At 45.8% G+C, this 18742-nt stretch overlaps 1 long non-coding RNA gene across 1 annotated transcript in view; it reads left to right on the forward strand.

Annotated features, from left to right (window-relative positions):
- Positions 1–18742, forward strand: part of LOC138565939 (uncharacterized) — a 122186-nt gene that overhangs the window by 62826 nt on the left and 40618 nt on the right. The window contains exon 2 of the long non-coding RNA XR_011301722.1: positions 7026–7162. This is a non-coding gene — a long non-coding RNA (uncharacterized lncRNA). The remainder of the gene's footprint in view (positions 1–7025; positions 7163–18742) is intronic.

Here is an 18742-nt window from a genome sequence, read left to right on the forward strand (position 1 = left end):
TTACATGTAGATAAAGTCAAAGTTATTATTGTTACGTTGTGCTACTAAAGAACTATGATATTCAGTAAAAACAACTTTGTTAAAGGGACGTTATGGTTAAGTTGCGCTACTAAAAACCTATCAGATTCAGTAAAAAAACTTTGTTGAAGGGATGCTATGGTTAATTTGCGCTACTAAAAACCTATCAGATTCAGTAAAAAAACTTTGTTAAAGGGACGTTATGGTTCAAAGTATGGTTCTCGTATGCCTCTTCAAACTGTCGTCCGATCAACTTTGCGTAGACGTGGGAGGGGATTCTGGATGAAATTAAGGGACCCGTCACACTCGCCTTGCAAGGTCTTGATAATTACACTAACCACTATGTACGGGGAGCTTCACGCCCTGTAAGCCGAATGACAAAGGTCGTGCGATGTTGCCGGGACTCTAAAGTTTACTTATGTCGATGGATTTTTTAATGAACCATCCTCTCTCTGCTACCAAGTGAACTGGATAGCCAAGCCCCTTTGATGAGTAGCAATTACCCTTGAGATGGATGGGGATGCAGATTTTATTGATACATCAATAATCAAAACGACTCAGGTAGTTTGGCAAAAGGAAGTCTGTTTTAATGTCAAGTATCTAAAACAGGGAGTACAAGAAACATCAGCAGTCGCTCGATCCTCTTACTCAACGAAGCTTACAAAAAAGGGAGGTTACATTAAGGAAATTCATCATCAGTGACGTATTGACCTGCGTCATTACCAACGTCATCCTCTGTGGCAAACTACAAAAACCTATTGAAGGAAGTGATAGGCTCTAAGTGAATGTCTAAGTATAAGTTCCATATCATTATAGAACAGTGAAGGAAAGTGATATGGTAATTAACATCAGGTGGGGAAACTAAGCCTTCCCCTTAAAATGGCCACTATGAACGTCACTAAATACACAACGTCCCATTGGTTACACAAACTATAGGACCCTTAATTACGCAGTCCTTTGTTGGCTTCTAACCTCCGTCAGTACTTTTCCACCTACGTCTAGCAGCATGCAGGCTGAACATCCAGGTGCTGGGGTGCTCATCCTAATACTGGCTTCCCACCAATTAGCAAATCAATCTATCAACACATCAATGGTCTAGTGTCAATTAGGGCTTTCAAGCCTAGCCTTGAGTTTGTACTTACCTCTGAGAAATTTTAAGGAGTGTGGGCACACTCTGCTCTTGTGCGTAGGTGTGACCACCTTGTTCGTCAAACTTCATCTTTCCACGTGACTGGAGACCACAGAATCAAGCCTTTTAGTGTATTAAAATACTATTTCTTTATTTCAAGTTTGATATCCGGGTGGGCAGTGAAGCACAAAGGACGAGGCAATAGAGTCCGTGATGCAAATTCCGAGTTTCGATATCCTGGCGGGCAGCGAAGTACAAAAGGGAGGAGTCAAAGAAGTCCGAGGAACGCAGCCTTAAATCTAGGAGCCGCTGAGCGGACAGCTCAATCAAGGGGCAAGGCAATGAAATCCAGTAAAACAAAGCAAGGGTCAACAAGGCGAGTTAGCAAGACAAAAGGTTAAGTCCTCATAAGCTCAATCAAAAGCACCGACTGCCTTCCGTGAACGGCTTATCAGTCCTGCCTCACGTGACAATGAATAACTTGTCACATGACAAAGCGTATGAAAAGGTTGCCATCGTTTCCATGGCAACTGCCACCATCCCAGTGGTCTGGACCGTGCCGTTCTGTGGAGCCGGGATGAGACGGGCAAAACACGATAGCGGATGCGCTCCTGGAAGACATGGTGAGAGGGAGCATGAACATATGTTGTTCTCTTATGAAGTAAGTCTCCTTTTCCTGAATACTTGGCAGAACGGAAAAGTCGATTCCTGACATTCTTTGAATCATTTTTATCTGTTCCAGGTTGTCACCAATTTGCCTCTTCCGCCATTTCTTCTCATAGGATCTCAACAATCTCCTTGTTTTAGCAAGATCTGGCAAGAACCAGGGTTTGGCCCCTTTCCTGGGTTTTACTTATTGCAAAGGAGCCCGTTCTTTGCACATTGAATAAAATACAGTTGGAGCTCATAGTGCACTGTGAAACTTTGCTGATCAGGGTAATGGCTTCCTTCTAGCATACCTTAACAGCATCAATCCTCGTTGGATAATCCAAAAGATATCTCCACAAAAACCTCCTAAGAAGGATTTTCTTTGATTTCGCCATTCCAGCCTAAACCCAGAACTCCTGGTACTTAGACCTACTGCTCTTGATTGGGGAATCAATACTTGTCATCCTGAGGGGCCTTATTGACATTGAGATGCTGGTCACATGCTCCTCATACTGTCAGGAGGTGGTCAGAAGCAATGGAATCTCTCTGATCTGGTGTCCTGATGGTTATAAGAGGTGGGCACCCGTTTGAAGGCTAGATGATGCAGGGTTGGATGGAAACACTTCTGGCGAGACTTAAACAAATACAAAAAAAAGGGTTAGAGGACAGACTACAGGTAAGTGAATACCTATATTGCCCATGGAGGAAGCTAAAATCCACTTACTAGTAACTAAAGCAGAGAACACATTAGAAGGGACCACAAGGAACCCTCTAATTAAAACAAACATTGTTTTATGTGCATGTACCTTGTGGTGTACAGATTGGTGTATTATCCGTCAATGGATAGATGTGTTAGTGTTTGTTTAGGATGTGTCATTGTATATATTCGCTCGCCCATTAAGGAACTGCTGCCATTGACAATGTCCAGGTACAAACACTGTAAGCCATCTATGGACATGACATGCTGAGATATTCTCGGAAAAAATCATTTTTACCATTTATACATCTTGCACTCCCCTCCCCCCCTTACACGCCAGGTATCAACATTATGTGGCTAGACATTTACGCCATGAGCCCAATTAGTTGCATTATATGACAAATAATGTTATGCTATGCCCATGTGTTCCACTTATACACCCACGAACACAGGGACGTCGATTTACCAAATGCCAGGTGTTGTGCAAATGACATCACCGACATAATGCCATCACAGGTTGTCATGTCACTTCACCTTTGACCCAGATGGCAGCAGTTCCTCTTTAACCCTGGTGACATTACTGAAAGTGGCTTGTGGGAGTAAAAAAAAGTACAAAAACATAAACATTTTAAAATACACAATTCGAACTGTAGCAGACAACAATAATTTAGATACCAACCACATTTTTACAAGGTTGCTGCCTTCATAAACCATGGATAGGGGCATGATATAATAGGGTTAGACCGAATAGTACAACACAGGCCGAGGAAGACATTTTGGTTCCAGCATCGGGTTTGCTATTTGAAGAATTTGAATATATCTTTAAGCAATAATTATGACAAAGCAATGAGCAATTTTGGGGAGTCTGTGACCCAATTCCTGCTGAAATGGACTCTGTATGTAAAATTAGGAAGGATATACAGAGAATGTAATTGTATAAACTACAAAGGGAGCTGACTACACACCAGAGGACATATAAGGAGAAGCAGTCCTCTGTGATGAGATTCCCAGGCCCAAAATATTGTTTAATTTATATGTGCTTTCGTCTTATCTTACTATGCTCCCTACAACGTGGGGTCCCATAAGAGGGCTCCCTTAGCAAGAAAGAAATTGTCGGCTATGTAAAAAGCTGGGGGATGCAGAAATGCTAAAACATTAGCTGCATGGCTGTAGCGCAACACTAAGGATGAAGAAAATGTGGTTGGGAAAGTTTGTATGGAGAAGAGCGGATTTAAATAGACCTGGGCGAGCCAGGGAATTTATGGGTAGGGCCTAGCCACGCCCGAGCCTGGGGGTCTGGCCTGGCTTTCAGGACCAAGCATTAGCTGAGCCTGTGAAATGGTAATGCGAAACAGGAGAGTGGTCCGGTTGGGGGAAAGAAAAGGGGGTAGGGCAAAAGAATTAGCTAAAGGGTTTGGGGAGGAAATAAAAAAGTCAAAAGGGACAGGAAAAAGGGTTAAACTAACTGGGGCAAGAAAAGGGGGTAAAGAGAGCAAGAACAGGGGCTCTGGAGAGAACAGGAGCTAAAAGAGTCTGGGACAAGAAAAGGGGCAAAACGAGACTGAGGGGCAACAAAAGAGGCTAAAGGAGTGAGGATCAACAAAAGGGGCTAAATGGACTGCGGGCAACAAAAGGAGCTAAACGGACTGCGGGGTCAAGAAAAAGGGTAACACAGGCCTGTGGCAGTTAGAGGGGTTGAAGGGCAATAGAAGGGGCTAAATGGGACTGAGGGGGGCAAGGGAAGGGGCAAAGGGGTCTGGGGCAGTTGAAAGTGTTAAGGGGCAACAAAAGGGGCTAAATGGGACTGGGGTCAGGAAAAGGGGCAAAACAGATATGGAGCAGCTAAAAGGTTTAAGGGGCAAAACATGGGGATTGGGACTGGGGTCAGAAAATGGGGCAACACAGGTCTGGGTCAGTTAAAGGGGTTGGGGCAACAAAAAAGGCATAAAGGGTACTTTGAGGGGTCAGAAATGAGAGGTGGACAGAATGTTGTAGTATTCTCATTCAGAGACATTTTATTTAAAGGAAGTGGGTTGGAAGAACGCATCTCTAGCCTTACCCTAAGAAAGGAGATTCCCTAGCTAAGAAACTAAAAACTAAGAATCTGTCTGCGTCAAATGAGTGAGTAACTTACAAACAGTCCTTGTGTCCAAACCCTTCTAAACTGACCCTCAAACTAGAAACTAAGAGTGCAAGGAAATATCTCTGACTTATGTCTAGTGAAAAGTGTTCATACTCAAAACATAAAAATAAATCCAAAGGTAATTTCCAAGTACAAAACCTTGAAACCAGAGGATAGTTACCTTCCCCTATGTATTTATGCAGGATAGGGAAAGTGTCTCTTTTATAACAACAGTTTCCTGGTATCCTTGGTGTCTCTTTAGCCAACAATTCCTTGAGGGTTTTACACTGCATTCAGAAGGTTCTTGTTCTGTGAACTTAAAGATTTGTCTGGTGAACTTTCCAGATTCCCTGTTAAACTTTTTTGCCAGGTATTTTGTATCACTCTTAAAGTCTTTTATTTACAACTTCAATGCATTGCCTGGTATAATCCCCTACCAGGAATCCTGCAACAATACTACAGTCTTTTCACAACTTGAATGGACTAGCTGACTAGCTGCTATACTTTCCTGCCAGGAATCCTGCTTCTGGAGGTATCACAGATCCCCGTTATACACCCCTGCCAGGTATCTTTCCCCCAACTGTCAGCTGCCTGGTATCTTCTCTCTACCAGAAAGTCTCTATTGGTTTTACTGTTACTTTCAATGCATCACATCCACATTTTACTTTGTGCTATCTAATGTGTTTTCTTGGGGTACCACTTGTTTCAACTCTCCCCCACATTGACATCTCTTGCATGTGTAATTATTCAGATATCGTTGTTCCACTTGTTCTTGTTGGTATTCAAATGTTATTCCTTTTAAACATTGGTTCAACTTTGGGATTTGCCTATGTTTAAATCGTCTTTGAGTATTTTCCCATTTATCAATCTCACGTACTTCATTCACTTGCTTTCTTGTTTGTCGGTATGCCCCAGGGTCCCCAATGGGTTTGGCCTGACTCACCTGTGGTTTGTGGCGTCCCGAACTTATGGTGTGCCTCTGTGGTGACGCTTTCGAATGGCTTCCAAAGCGATTCAGGTTTCTTTTCAGTGATCCTTACAGCTTCGTGTCTACTTGCTGGCTTCCTGCTGTGGCCGGGACCAGAGTACACTGCTCCCTGACTCGACCGTACCTACAGGAGCTCCACTGTGCTTCTCAGTGCTCCTGTGGTCCTTCAGGTATGCCCGATGCACTGTTTTCTCTTTCCCTCCACACCGGTGTCTGCAACTCGCGTTCGCGGGCCGCTGCTACATTGTGCCCACCGTCCCTTCTGCGGTTATCTCCCGTACTGCCTCTGCGGTTGCCATTTTTAAAGTTTCCGGGCAACTTAATTTGAATGTAACAACTAATCTACGTGTTGGTCTTTGGACTTAACTTGATCTGCATTAACTCTTCCCTCCTCTTCTTTGTCGCAGTACTTGGGGCTTTATGGGAGTTGAAGTCCATAGATGCAATTTGACTCCAAAAATTATGTTTTTCAAAACCTTTACATACAGAAATGTAAAAAACAGAAGATGTTTTCTGTGCGTTATAAATATTTGAGGCGTACACGGGGTTTTGCTTAGAGTGACAGTATGCCATTAGCAGTTTGGGTATCTTGGAGTTCTTTTCAGGGGAAAGGGGGTAATACTGCATCTCCTCCAATGGAATCACCCCTTCTCCCCGGTGGCTGTCCCCTCCCATGTGATCCTGCCTCATATAAACACCCGCAGGGTCAGGATCAGGTAGCAGATGCCGTCCCCTGGTCACATTGGAGGATGGTACCACTAGGGAATCAGTGATGACTCCACTGGATTCATAACATACCCTTCCACTAATGTTGCTAGTTCTCACAGCATCTATTGGAAAATGGGAAAGGAAATCTACACTGCCTTGTCTTTTCCTTTCCTTTGCTCCACTGAAAAACAATAGGGCTGTAAATCCAAGAACCAGTTCATGATTCTTGCATTAGTGTATTTACGAAGACTCAACCAGGGTAATTGGGCATGGTCTGTGACTAGTCGGAATTTCCTACCAGTCAGATAATATTTGAGGTAGGTTGTAGCCCATTTAATGGCCAGGGCTTCTTGTTCAAGAGTCGCATAATTCTTCGTAGCGAAAACATTTTGGGATGCTCTATACCCCAACAGGATGGGATGATCTATACCATCATAATTCTGTGAGAGAACTTCCCCCAAACATGTATGCGAGGCATCCCTTGTCAAGATGAATTCCCGGTTAAGTCTGCCATATTCAACACAGACTCACTACACAAAATTTGTTTAAGTTTGTCAAAATACAATTGATCTTCAGAATAGCACTTACGTTTCTGGGGTTGAGCATTTTTCAGTTTATCCATGAGCAAGGATGTCATAGTGTAAATGTTTGGATTAAATTGTCTATAATATCCTGCTGGACCTAAGAAAGCTCTGAATTGCTTTGATCTTTTCAGTTTGTGGCTGAACCAATCCTTTTCCTACAAAGAACCCAAGATATTTTACTATGGGCCTTGCCGGGAACAGGAGCTCCGAACCACTGCAGGAGCAGTTGGTTTCATCTTCATTTGCCCGAGGCGTCCTCCATACAAAGGTATGCTGGCAACTCTTTACTTGGCTATTCTTAGCGCCGTAAGCACGGTAGCCGTGGAACTAACCACAAAGAATGCAAGCTTTCAATCCTAGGCATTCGTTTTGCACCTGAGTTGTGCAGCCTTGCTGTAAATGCCAACAGCACCCTTTGCCACCATTAGAATACACGAGGTGCTCGCATTTTAAAGATGGCCGCCCGTGTCTCCTACACTGCCCAGCATCTGCAGCCCCTCCACCACAGTGCTACCTGTCGGTGATTGGCCCCTCCACCAACATCAGGAGCCTATCGGGAGCGGGTAGGCGTGAGCCGGCCCTTCCTGGAAAGGCCCTAAGGGTAAGGCCAACAACTGTCCAGAGACTGTCCTGAGCTGACCAGTGCCCAGGGCCATGCCCCTTGCCTGCCGGTCTCTTATGAGGTTGTGAGTAATCCTCATTTGCACAACCTACTCCACTTGCGCCTTCAACCTTATCCACTGCACCCTTTATTACCTTACCGTCATCTGCTATGGGTATCAGTCACTGTACTGGACGTTAAGGTTGCTCAAAACTATAACATTTGCAACAATGCACCACTTCCAGTCGGACCTATGTATTATGACCTATTTGGCCATCTCTATTACCTCCCCTCATAGACAAAGCACATTTGCGTGCTCGTTACTATGCATTTGCATTGCGCCCCTTGCATTTTTAACCTACTGCATTTTTGCTAAACTGTGTTATTCTGAACTCAGGCGTCACCCCACTGCATTTTTGCTAAACTGTGTTATTCTGAACTTAGGTGTCACCCCACTGCATTTTTGCTAAACTGTGTTATTCTGAACTCAGGTGTCACCCCACTGCATTTTTGGTAAACTGTGTTATTCTGAACTTAGGTGTTATCCTATTGCACTTTAGCACAATCGTATCATCTTAAACCTAGGCATCACCTATTAGCCCAATCGTATGATTTTGAACTCTTGATCTACTCGGTGCAAAGGGAAGTTAGCCTACTTTGTGTAAAGTGAAATTAGTCTATTCTGAGCAAAGTCCATGTGCCTGCCTACACCTGCCTAGCATTTACCCCTAGCTGGTATCCCTAGCTGTTACCACACGGCATCTATCCGCAGAGTGTATTTTCTTATCCAGGCACTAGTCTTAGTGAGTACCAATCCTGTATTGAGTAGCCGTCTGCCCAGACCATGTTCACCTGGCTCACTCTCACCATGTTCCCTTTCTACAGCATGCCGGACAATGTACACTGTACCGGTAACATCTTCATAACCGTTAACAACGGTCTAGCCAATCTAGGTTGCCCTAGGCACTACCCTATCCCCTGCCCGACACCCTTCCTACCCTCCCAGCCGCCTTTCCCACCCAACCACCACTCTCCCCCTACTGCCGCCGTAGTCAACAGCTCACCTGCCAAGGCGACCTCTAACAATACTCCCAATCACAGCACATTTTGTGCCCCATGTCTTACAGTACCCCCACACTGAAATTTCCAGAACCCCTACGTTCTACTAATCCAGACATCACTGCCCGCAACAACAGATTAGGCACCAGGCTGCCCCCTACAAATAGCATCCACCTGGCCAAACTCAACACCAAAACTAAGAAGAAATTACAGACCCCCAATGAGTCCGACCCACTCCCCCTAAAATGAGCCTTACTCAATGCCAGATCCCTGGCCGCTCACCCCACCGAAATTGCTGACACCATCCTAACTCATGATCTTGACTTCCTTGCCCTAATGGAAACATGGCTACATGAGGCCTCAGGTCCACATTTATCCCTAGCCATTCCTGCCAACTACTCCATCCTTAGAGCTGACAGACCTAATGGTAAAGGAGGAGGCGTAGCTCTCATTTCCAAATCACCACTAGGCTGCAGACTAGTCTCCACAATATCACTCAAATCCTGTGAGTTACTCACAATCAAGTTACAAACTTCCCCCACAAGCACGATTACACTACACCTCATATACAGACCCCCAGCCCCCCCGGGGACCTTCGAGGAAGACATTACAGCACTCATCACTGAAAACTCCAAGCCACTAGCACAAACTATCATCCTCGGTGACTTCAATTTAGGTTACAACGACGCTAAGGACGCACCAGCCGCATCCTTAGCAAACGCGCTAACTGAGCACGGATTCGCTCAACTCAGTCTCTCACCGACTCACCAGAAAGGTAGAATTCTCGACTGGGTAGCAACTCTTAACTGTAACACCACCTGTAAGGACCCCCAACCTCTTACATGGACAGATCATTACCTTATCCCACTTGAAATTCACATCAACCAGACCACGCCTAAGAAACACCCCCTGCCACCAGCCTGCCCAACCAGAAACAAGCGTAACATCACTGCCGAAGCCCTATTACCCCTGGTCCTACCCACCCTTAACGCCCTACCGGACAACGCTGACCTTAACTTACTAGTTGACACCTTCAACAACTCCATGGCTACCGCCATTGAGACCATTGCCCCTTTGAAACTTCGTAAAAGCAAACCAATAAACCACCTGAACTCGTGGTACACTCCCGAACTCAAACTACTCAGGCAAAAGAAAAGCAAACTAGAATCACTATGGAAAACTAACCCTTCACCTGAAAACAAATCCAATCTCAAGAACATCTCGGCGTTATACAAAAATGAAATAATTCGCACCAAAAAAGATTCCTATAACGTCAGGATTGATCAGGCAGGCTCTTCCACCAAAGAATTATTTAAAATTCTAAAGGAGCTAGAAAACCCCAACCCCCCTCCAGACAACTGCTCAAAAGATAAACCCTGGTGCACCAGCATCCAGAATGCCCTCAACAATAAAATCACAGGGCTCCAGACCAAAATTGTGAACAAATGTCAACAACTCCCCAGCAACAAAACCACTAACCCTAGCTTAAGCCCACCAACATCTAACAAAGCCAACATAGGCTTCACCTTTAAGAAAGTGACCATCTTAGAAGTCCATAAAATTATCACTTCCCTAAAACTTTCTAATTGCAAAGGGGACAGCTGCCCTGCCCAAATAATAAAAGATGCTGCCAGAGACCTCTCCCCCTTTATCACTAAGCTAATCAACCTTTTGTTTGCCAACAATTCTGTCCCCAACAACCTAAAACAATCTTGGGTGCTCCCTCTCCTAAAAAAACAATCCCTAGACCCAGCCATACCAACCAATTATAGACCCATCACCACTGTCCCGTTTCTGTTAAAAATCCTGGACAGAGTCGCCTATATCCAGATTCAGGAGTACCTGGAATCTAACCAACTGCTGGGTATACGTCAATCTGGCTTCAGACCTCAGCATGGAACTGAAACCGCTCTGGTTGACCTCAAAAGCCAGATTGATGAAATCAAAGACAAAGGCAATGCAGCCATCCTACTTCTCTTAGACCTCTCAGCGGCCTTCGATTTAGTCGTCCAGGAAATCTTATGCAACCACCTATCCATCGCAGCCCACTTCTCCTCCTCTGCCTCCGCATGGATACAATCCTTCCTGGCGAATAGAACCATGCAAGTCTTCTCCACAACAGCCGCTGCTGACCCGATCCCCATCACCTGCGGAGTCCCACAAGGTTCCTGTGTCTCCCCCACATGGTATAATATATTTACAAAGCCTCTATTCGACAAACTGGACCGTCTGGGTGTCACCTACACCAACTATGCAGATGACACCCAGATTCTCCTCACCATCTCAGGCAACTACAATGCGGACGTCACCCGGATCAACCAAATCTTCTCCATCATTCAGGCATGGATGGCCACCCACGGCCTCTGCCTGAATGATGAGAAGACGGAGCTTCTGCTGGTCGGTTCTCCTAATAACCTGTCTAAACTCAGCCCCAGTTACAAGAACATCATTATAGACGGTAACACCATCCCTATCGCTAAAAGTGTGAAAGCCTTAGGTTTCCACCTTGATGCCAACACCAACCTCGCCAAACAAATCAACTCAACCGCCTCGGCCACTGCATATACAGGTAAGCTAATCAGGGCTAGCAGACCCTTCCTATCCCCCGACAGCTGCCTCACTCTGGCAAGAGCACTCATTTAATCCAAACTAGACTATTGCAACAGCCTGTACCTAGGAGCCAACCAATCCATAATTAACAAACTCCAGGTTCTCCAGAACAATGCTCTACGCGCAGCACTCAACATCCCAAGGCGTGAACACATCTCTACAACCAGGAAAGCATGCAAATGGCTCTCCATACAGCAAAAAATCGACCTCAAAACTATCTGCCTCACTTATAAGGCCTTAAATAATCTAGCCACACCGTACCTCTCCAACAAATTTACTTTAAAATGTTCATCCAGAACCACCAGATCAACCAACTCCTTAAACCTACTAGTGCCCAGATTCGCCTTAAAAAGAGCAGGAGGCACTAGCTTCATTGTGCTAGCCTCCCAACTTTGGAACACCTTACCACTCAAAATTAAAACCACTGAGTCCTTCCCGATCTTTAGGAAACTGGTTATTGGCTGGCTACTGAACAAAGAGTAGCTTTTACCCTCATTTCCAATATCTAACAGCCGCAACCACACCTGTATTATATGTAAATTGTCGTATTATGTAAATCCTTCTTTGTAAATTGATGTACCCTGTAAATGTTAATGCATATTTCATGACTGTAACCATATCCTCAAAGCACCCGAGCGCTCTACAAATAAATTAAACAAACAAACAAACAAACAAACATTTCTTTGGGTTTGCAGTAAGTCCTGCTTTTCTTAGTACTCTAGTAACCAAATATTGATGGTATATATGTTCTCTTCAAGATCTGCCATAGAGGATGCTATCATCAACATAGGCCAAGCAGAAAGAAGCATAGGGTCGGAGATTATGATCCATTAACCTTTGAAAGGTAGCTGGCATCCCATGTAGACCAAAAGGCATAACTTTAAACTGAAAAAGACCTAAAGGAGTTCAAACAGATGTTTTTGGTTTATCTGTTCGATTAACTGCAACTTGCCAGTACCCCTTAGTCAGATCAATCATGGAGAGATAAACAGCGGTTTCCAATCTGTCAATAAGGTCTTCAATTCTAGGCATTGGATAGCTATCAAATTGGGAAACCTTGTTTACCTTTTGGAAGTCAACACAGAACACCCACAAATAATAATAATAATAATTTAGCATTTATATAGCACTAGGAACCCTCATGAATCTGAGCGCTGCTTATTATTACCCATGGTGCATGGTGCTCATTTATCGACCTCTAAAGGATGGAAGGCAGAGTTTAGCGCTGCTGGCATTAGAACCTGTAATGGCAGGTTCTGCACGGATGTCAAAGCAAGCCCTCTACTTGCTGTGCTATCTGACCGGCCTAATGCAATGATCTAGCTTAGCCACTAATACAATTGGAGAGGACTAGGGGCTTTGAGAAGGCTTGATAATATCAGTCCATAACATGGCTTCAAACTCTTCTTGAATGACATTCTTTCTACCCTCAATCCAGCGTGGGATACAGTCTTCACCACGGATGCCAGTGCATGTGGCTTAGGTGCCGTACTCATCCAGAAGAAAGGGGATACTGAACATGTAGTGGCATTCGCCTATAAAGCCCTGTCCACAGCTGAGAATAATTACTCTACAGTGCAGAAAGAGATGCTAGCCTGCACATGGGCCATAGAGCACTTCAAGACCTATGTTTTGGGGCACCAAGTTCAAATTGGTCACCGACCATAAGCCTCATTGATTTGCTCAGTCCATGGAGGACGAAGTCATCGACACCCCATTTAGCACACATTGGGGCCAAACTTCTGGAATACATATTTGAACTAACCCACATAGCCGGTTGGAGAAATGCCCAGGCGTACTGCATGTCAAGGTTACCTAGAAATAAAGAGAACGTTACCACTTTTCTGCAAGATTAATGCATTGTCGTGTCCATCAGGACCCCAGGGGTCCAGAATTACTAGAGTTGAGTGAAGGACACTGGAACGAGGAGGACAGTAGAGACCCCACCATGGTGAGACCTAGAGAGTGGGTCAGGAGTGGATAGCCAGACGAAAGAGCCATACCAGAAGGCATGAGGCCGTATTGGAAGGTGGTGGAAGAAATTTCAGAGGTAGAAGGATTGATCATCAAGGGTGACCAAATAATACCGCCAGTGGGAATGAGAAGAGTCATCCTGTGCAGGGCTCACTCAGGGCACTTAGGAAACACCATGACATGGTGACGGGGGAGAGAGGCGTACTGGTGGCCTGCCATGGACCAGGAAGTACGTTCCATGATGGAGAGATGTCACTGTCTCAACAGTGAGGAATGCCTGAAGACCAGACAAGCCCCGATGATTTCTACAGAGATCCCAGAAGCAGTGCGGCACAAAGTGGGGTTGGATTTCATAGGACCATTGAAGGCAATGGTTCCCAAGCATCGGTATGGCATAGTGATGGTAGACTACCTGTCAAAATGGGTAGAAGCAAATTTTGTCCCCAACATTACTACAGCTACTGTCATAGAAGTCCTCACATCCATTTTCCAGATGGAAGGTCTTCCTAAAGATTTAGTCACGGCCAATGGGGCACAATTTGGATCATGGGAAATGGAGTCGATCCTGCACAAACATAACATAAAGCAGAGAAAGGCCACACTGTACCATCCCCAGGCAAATGGACTAGTCAAGAGTGCAAATGGGTTCATCAAAGGGGCCATCCAGTTAGCAACCGTTCTGGCATGGATCCCCTCAAAACTGTCAAGGAGGCGATAGCGGCCCACCGATTAGCCCCCAACCGCATCACCCAAGTGTAGCCGTTCCGAATGCTGAGGGGGAGAAGAGCGGCCTCCACACTGGTACTACCATGGTTGACCAGAGTAAAAGATGATGAAGCAGAAATGGCAGAAATTGTGTGGAGGTTGGAAAACAGCAAAGCGTGCATGAAGAGATGGAGTGACCAGAGAAGAACGACCCAAGGTTGTGAGGTCAAAGAAGGTGACTGGATCAAAATATGCCAACCTTGTAAAGACCAAAAGACAGGTTTAAAATTCACTCAACCCATAAAAGTTGTACACACAGAGGGACGAATCACGCTCGCACAGAGGATGGCCGCACGTGGAACATGGAGCGTTTGGCAATGTTTGAGAAGCATCGCACAACGGAGAGAACACAGGAGGCATTTACCCCTTGCAAAAGCCCCAACGGAGATGTCACGAGAGAGCGAGAACTAGAAACCTCAGCGAGGGAAGTCACGGAGAGAGAGATAGAGAGGCGCCAGAAACGCCCCAAGAAGCAAATCAAGCACAGGATACTGGTGGAAGATCGTCGGAGAAGAGAGCACAGAAGACCGGTGAAGTATGATGACTTTGTTATGGAATAAACTCTGTGTTGTTACCAAAGTGAGGTTTGAAGGTAGCTCGCGAGACACGGCACAGCATAGTCTCGCAAGCCTTCCAACATGACTATGTGACAGCTGCACAAAGCGGCAAACAAGCATTCAGGAGGGGCCAACACGTTCCTGGTGCTCCTCCTAACAAGGGACCTAATACTGCCAGAGCCCATCCGAGCAGCACAGGACACCTCAGCCCTATATTACTTCCCACCCCGGCCTATAAGTATTGAGTGGACTCAGTTTCATTGTTTACTGCATGTTTATTAATACGACACTAATAAAGATGGCAAATCCAGTTTCTGCTCCTCTCATGCTTTCTCAAAAAGCTGCAGGGATGGAGCGTTGCCATGGCAACATCCGGAGCCGTACAGTATTCACGATATATGAGTGTCATTCCGATGCCTCCAGTTGCTGAACTTGAAGGGCGGGTGCCTGAAGGAAGACAGGTTCACCAGGTATACCACCAGGGAGGGAGCCAGGACATGTGGGGTTGCAGCCTGCAGACAGCCAGGGGGAACAGGGAGAGAGATCCGTCCCATGGGACATCTCTATCCTAGTTCCCCTCTAGATGCGTTTCTTAAATAGAATGGAACTCGCTGTCTGACCTTCTTTCCACGGCTATCCCACGATTTCTCTTCCAAAGTCGCCTCTGCAATTCCTGCACTTCCCCTCTCTCCTCTGCCCAACATCCCCATAGCTTGTGAGAGGTGCTAAGCAACATTCAAGAAATATACATACATGCACAACGTGGAGATCAATACATTGGTACCTGAAGGAAAACATGAGCCAGGCTCTGCGGCTGTGACACAGCTACAAAAAAAGTATTTATTCCCGCGAGAATTCTATGCAAATTAAATGTAATATGGCTGAAATATGTACTTGAGTCGCCACTTCTAGCAGCTGTTGCAGCACCGAGGTGCCATTTTAGCTGCGTGGCGTTCAGTCAGCACTAGGAACAATGCACAGCAATTAACTGCTGTTGAACCATCGTGGCATTCAAATCTATTATTTCCGGAAGCATATAGATGGCGACGGCGTTCTGCTTATCTGTCCCTCAGCGGTAAAGGTGAGGGTTACACGTTAACTGCAGCCAAGTTTGATGATACGTTTGACACCAACTGTAGCTGCGAATATAAATCGGCTGGGATACGTGAGCTTAACAAACGAATGTACGGACAAATTAGCATGCAGTGACGTCAGAGGGTGTGAAATCGCAACAAGACAGTACCAGTACCAGTGTGAGAAGGAGGGTTGGGAATGGCACCCCACAAACAGGGATGCGTCTAGACTGGTGGGGGCCGACTTCATCGTGATTTTTGGAAGGTCCCATGGCCATGGGCTGCTTAAAGTATAATAAAGTCAAAAGAATGCAGCGAGGTGGTTAACAGCTGCCAGTTAGCACGTGGCAGGCAGCCAGCACGGAGTTTGAAACACTGTGGTGTTCGCTGAAAAGCTTTAAATCGTTCTTTGGCAGCTTGGCGCTAATGCTAGGGCAACCGGAGTCAAAAGGTAACAAGGTGATGAGAGCACCAGTTGCTGCATTCTGTAAGAGGCAAATGATGGTCTGAAGCACCTGCAAAGGCGGCCTGTAACGTGTGCACTGTACACGTTTAGTATCTGAACTGAAGGAGTATGTTTCTGTGCCATAGGACTGCCAACATGGGCCAGCTGTTCAGAGATCCTCAGAACCCTGGGGCCCTTTTCAACGGAGAATGTTGAAATGCCCGGAAGCCGCCCCTACCCGCAAACCATATATGACATTGGGTGCCGGATCTGACGATACACAGAGAGGGGCAACAGTAAGGATGAAGCGGCGCACCCTATGCGCAACATGCGTGTGGCCCTTTCCCGTATTCACTTAGTGAACCATCCTTAATACACGCCCCTCTCATCTCATCATACCGCCTCGCGGATTACAACAACCAGCACTAGTGACGTTGATTCACCAAAGTGCCAACGTCAGCGGAAGAGGCACCACATGCCAGATGACAGCCCAGGAAGTACCACCACCCGAGCTTGCCCTGACAGGATGACGGGAAGTGATTTCAAATGAGCTTCGAACCCGATGACATCACAAGAAATTGAAGTCACCCATGTAAGATAAACACAATAGGGGCAAGATATAACAAAATGACAGTTCCTTAAGCAGTCAGAGTCCTGCCAGCTACGAATAGTGGTTGTATGCAAAATAAACCCACATCATGTGGCATGTGCATCTACAAATGATCCGGGATTGCCAGCTTATGCCTGTACATGCCCTGTGTCCCTGGCACAGCCCACGTGTCAAAGTATTACCATCATATGTGGAATGCAGCCCAACTGTGCCCCAAGGTTATTCCAAACTCCATTGAAACATTCCGTGTTGGGATAACAACCTTCCACCTCACCTGCGCTCAGAACCACCAGACTGGCCATTCAGGAAACAAATACAATGCCTGTGGGCTTTGGGGGCGCTTCAAATGTATAAATAAATAAATAAATAAATAAGGAGCCCCTCCCGACTGTGGTCCCACCACAACCCCTTCTTTCCCCGTGACTACCCACTTCCCACGCACCCCTGTTCACCTTTCCCCACCCACCCCATTTATATTGTTATATAATTAATTAATATTCACGATATGCATTTTTGGGAACATGTTGCAAAAGATGGAAATCGTGAATACATTGGTGTTAATAGTGCAGCATATCTCTGAGAATACCACGCTATAGCAATTAATTCCCCATAGTCCATTAGGGCTCTAATCGCTTTGGTAACTGTCCCTGTGACTTTAGGACTTGATTATGTCAAGGCAATCTCTTGCCTTGCCTTTCTGTCTCTGCCATGCACAAACTGCAGAGGGTACAGCATCTGGTGGTGGGTCTCCTCTGGAAGCTGTATCCCCGTAAATATGTGTCCCCTTGCCTTCGACGAGTGCACTGAACGCCGGTGCCGTCTAGGATTTAGCACCGGGCTCTCTGCTGGGTCGAAAACGCTTTCTATGGCTTCAAGCCAATGTTCTTGACTGACAAGCCTCTGTGGGCCATTGTATCCCACAGAGAGTGGGCCTCAACAGACACGCTTTTGAGATCGCTCTCCTTTCGTTTATCTCAAAATGGTGCCATGGGGTTCTCCTGCCAAGCTCTGCAGCTCTGGCACTCTCTTCCTGATCTTCGTAATTTCTGGGACCTTCTAAGGCCTGGCTTTTCCCTCATGAATTACCTACTAAGCCCTTTACTTCTCTCAGATTTTACTCTCTGCGGACTCTATTTCACAGTGCCTTAGCTTTCAGTGTACGTTTGTGCTTTACAAATACGCAGAAATAGAATTAGAATAGAAATGTGCCTGGCATGATCATCATATGTAGGATACTGCCTCACATGACCTGGTGCTGCCATCACAATGCCAGCTGCAGCCTTCGAGGGAGAGTAATGCTGTCTAATGCCAGTTAATGTGTCATATTTTGACTACAGTAACTGTATGCATGGCACAGCTTCACTTGTGCAGGCACCGCCATCGTATGCAAAGTGCCATCTTACTTCAGCTAATGCCACAAATGCCTGGCGTTGACCAGTCACCTTATGTAAGATCCAGTTTTACATATCCAGCCAATGCCATCATATTTCAAGTGCAGCCCCAAAAACCCCAGTAATCCCATTTTATGTCAGCGGATGCCCCGGATGCCAGGTACAGTCATTATGTATAGGGCACAGTCTCACTTGTCACTTTGATGCTGTCATTTGCAAAGTGCAGCATCACGTGTCCAATAATTCCATCCAATGCCAGTTAATGTCTAGAACACCTGGTATAGACGACCTATGCAAGGCAATGTATCGGAGGTGCAGGTGGTCCCTACCCATTATGCCACTCTTACCTACTCAGCAGCCTTCCGTTGGCTGCTGGCAGAGGAGGAAGGAAACTTGGCTCGGGGCATGCTCTGTTTTCATTCTCTTCCGGTCCTGTCACTGTGACCACTGACCCAGGGTTTTCAGTGGCAGGCCCAGGAGTACCGAAGTTGGAGCCAGATAAACCAGTTAGTACTCCCAGTAATCCGTGCTGGAAATGGAAAATATGAACTTCGGGTGGCGTCGGGAGGTCAGACAGGGCGGTTATGAGCAAAAGTGGGTGTTGTACAGTTAAGGTGAGGGGGGAACTCCCCATAAATAAACATTTATGTTTCAGGAGATTAATTCATACATTATTAAAGAAAGGATGAGATTCCTTTCATGTTACAAGCAAATTAGAAAAGGTGCACATCTTTTAAATGTTCAAAGCTGTTCTTGAATATTT

This window comes from Ambystoma mexicanum, chromosome 2p (assembly GCF_040938575.1).
Source record: "Ambystoma mexicanum isolate Mex_15411 chromosome 2p, UKY_AmexF1_1, whole genome shotgun sequence".
NCBI lineage: Eukaryota > Metazoa > Chordata > Amphibia > Caudata > Ambystomatidae > Ambystoma > Ambystoma mexicanum.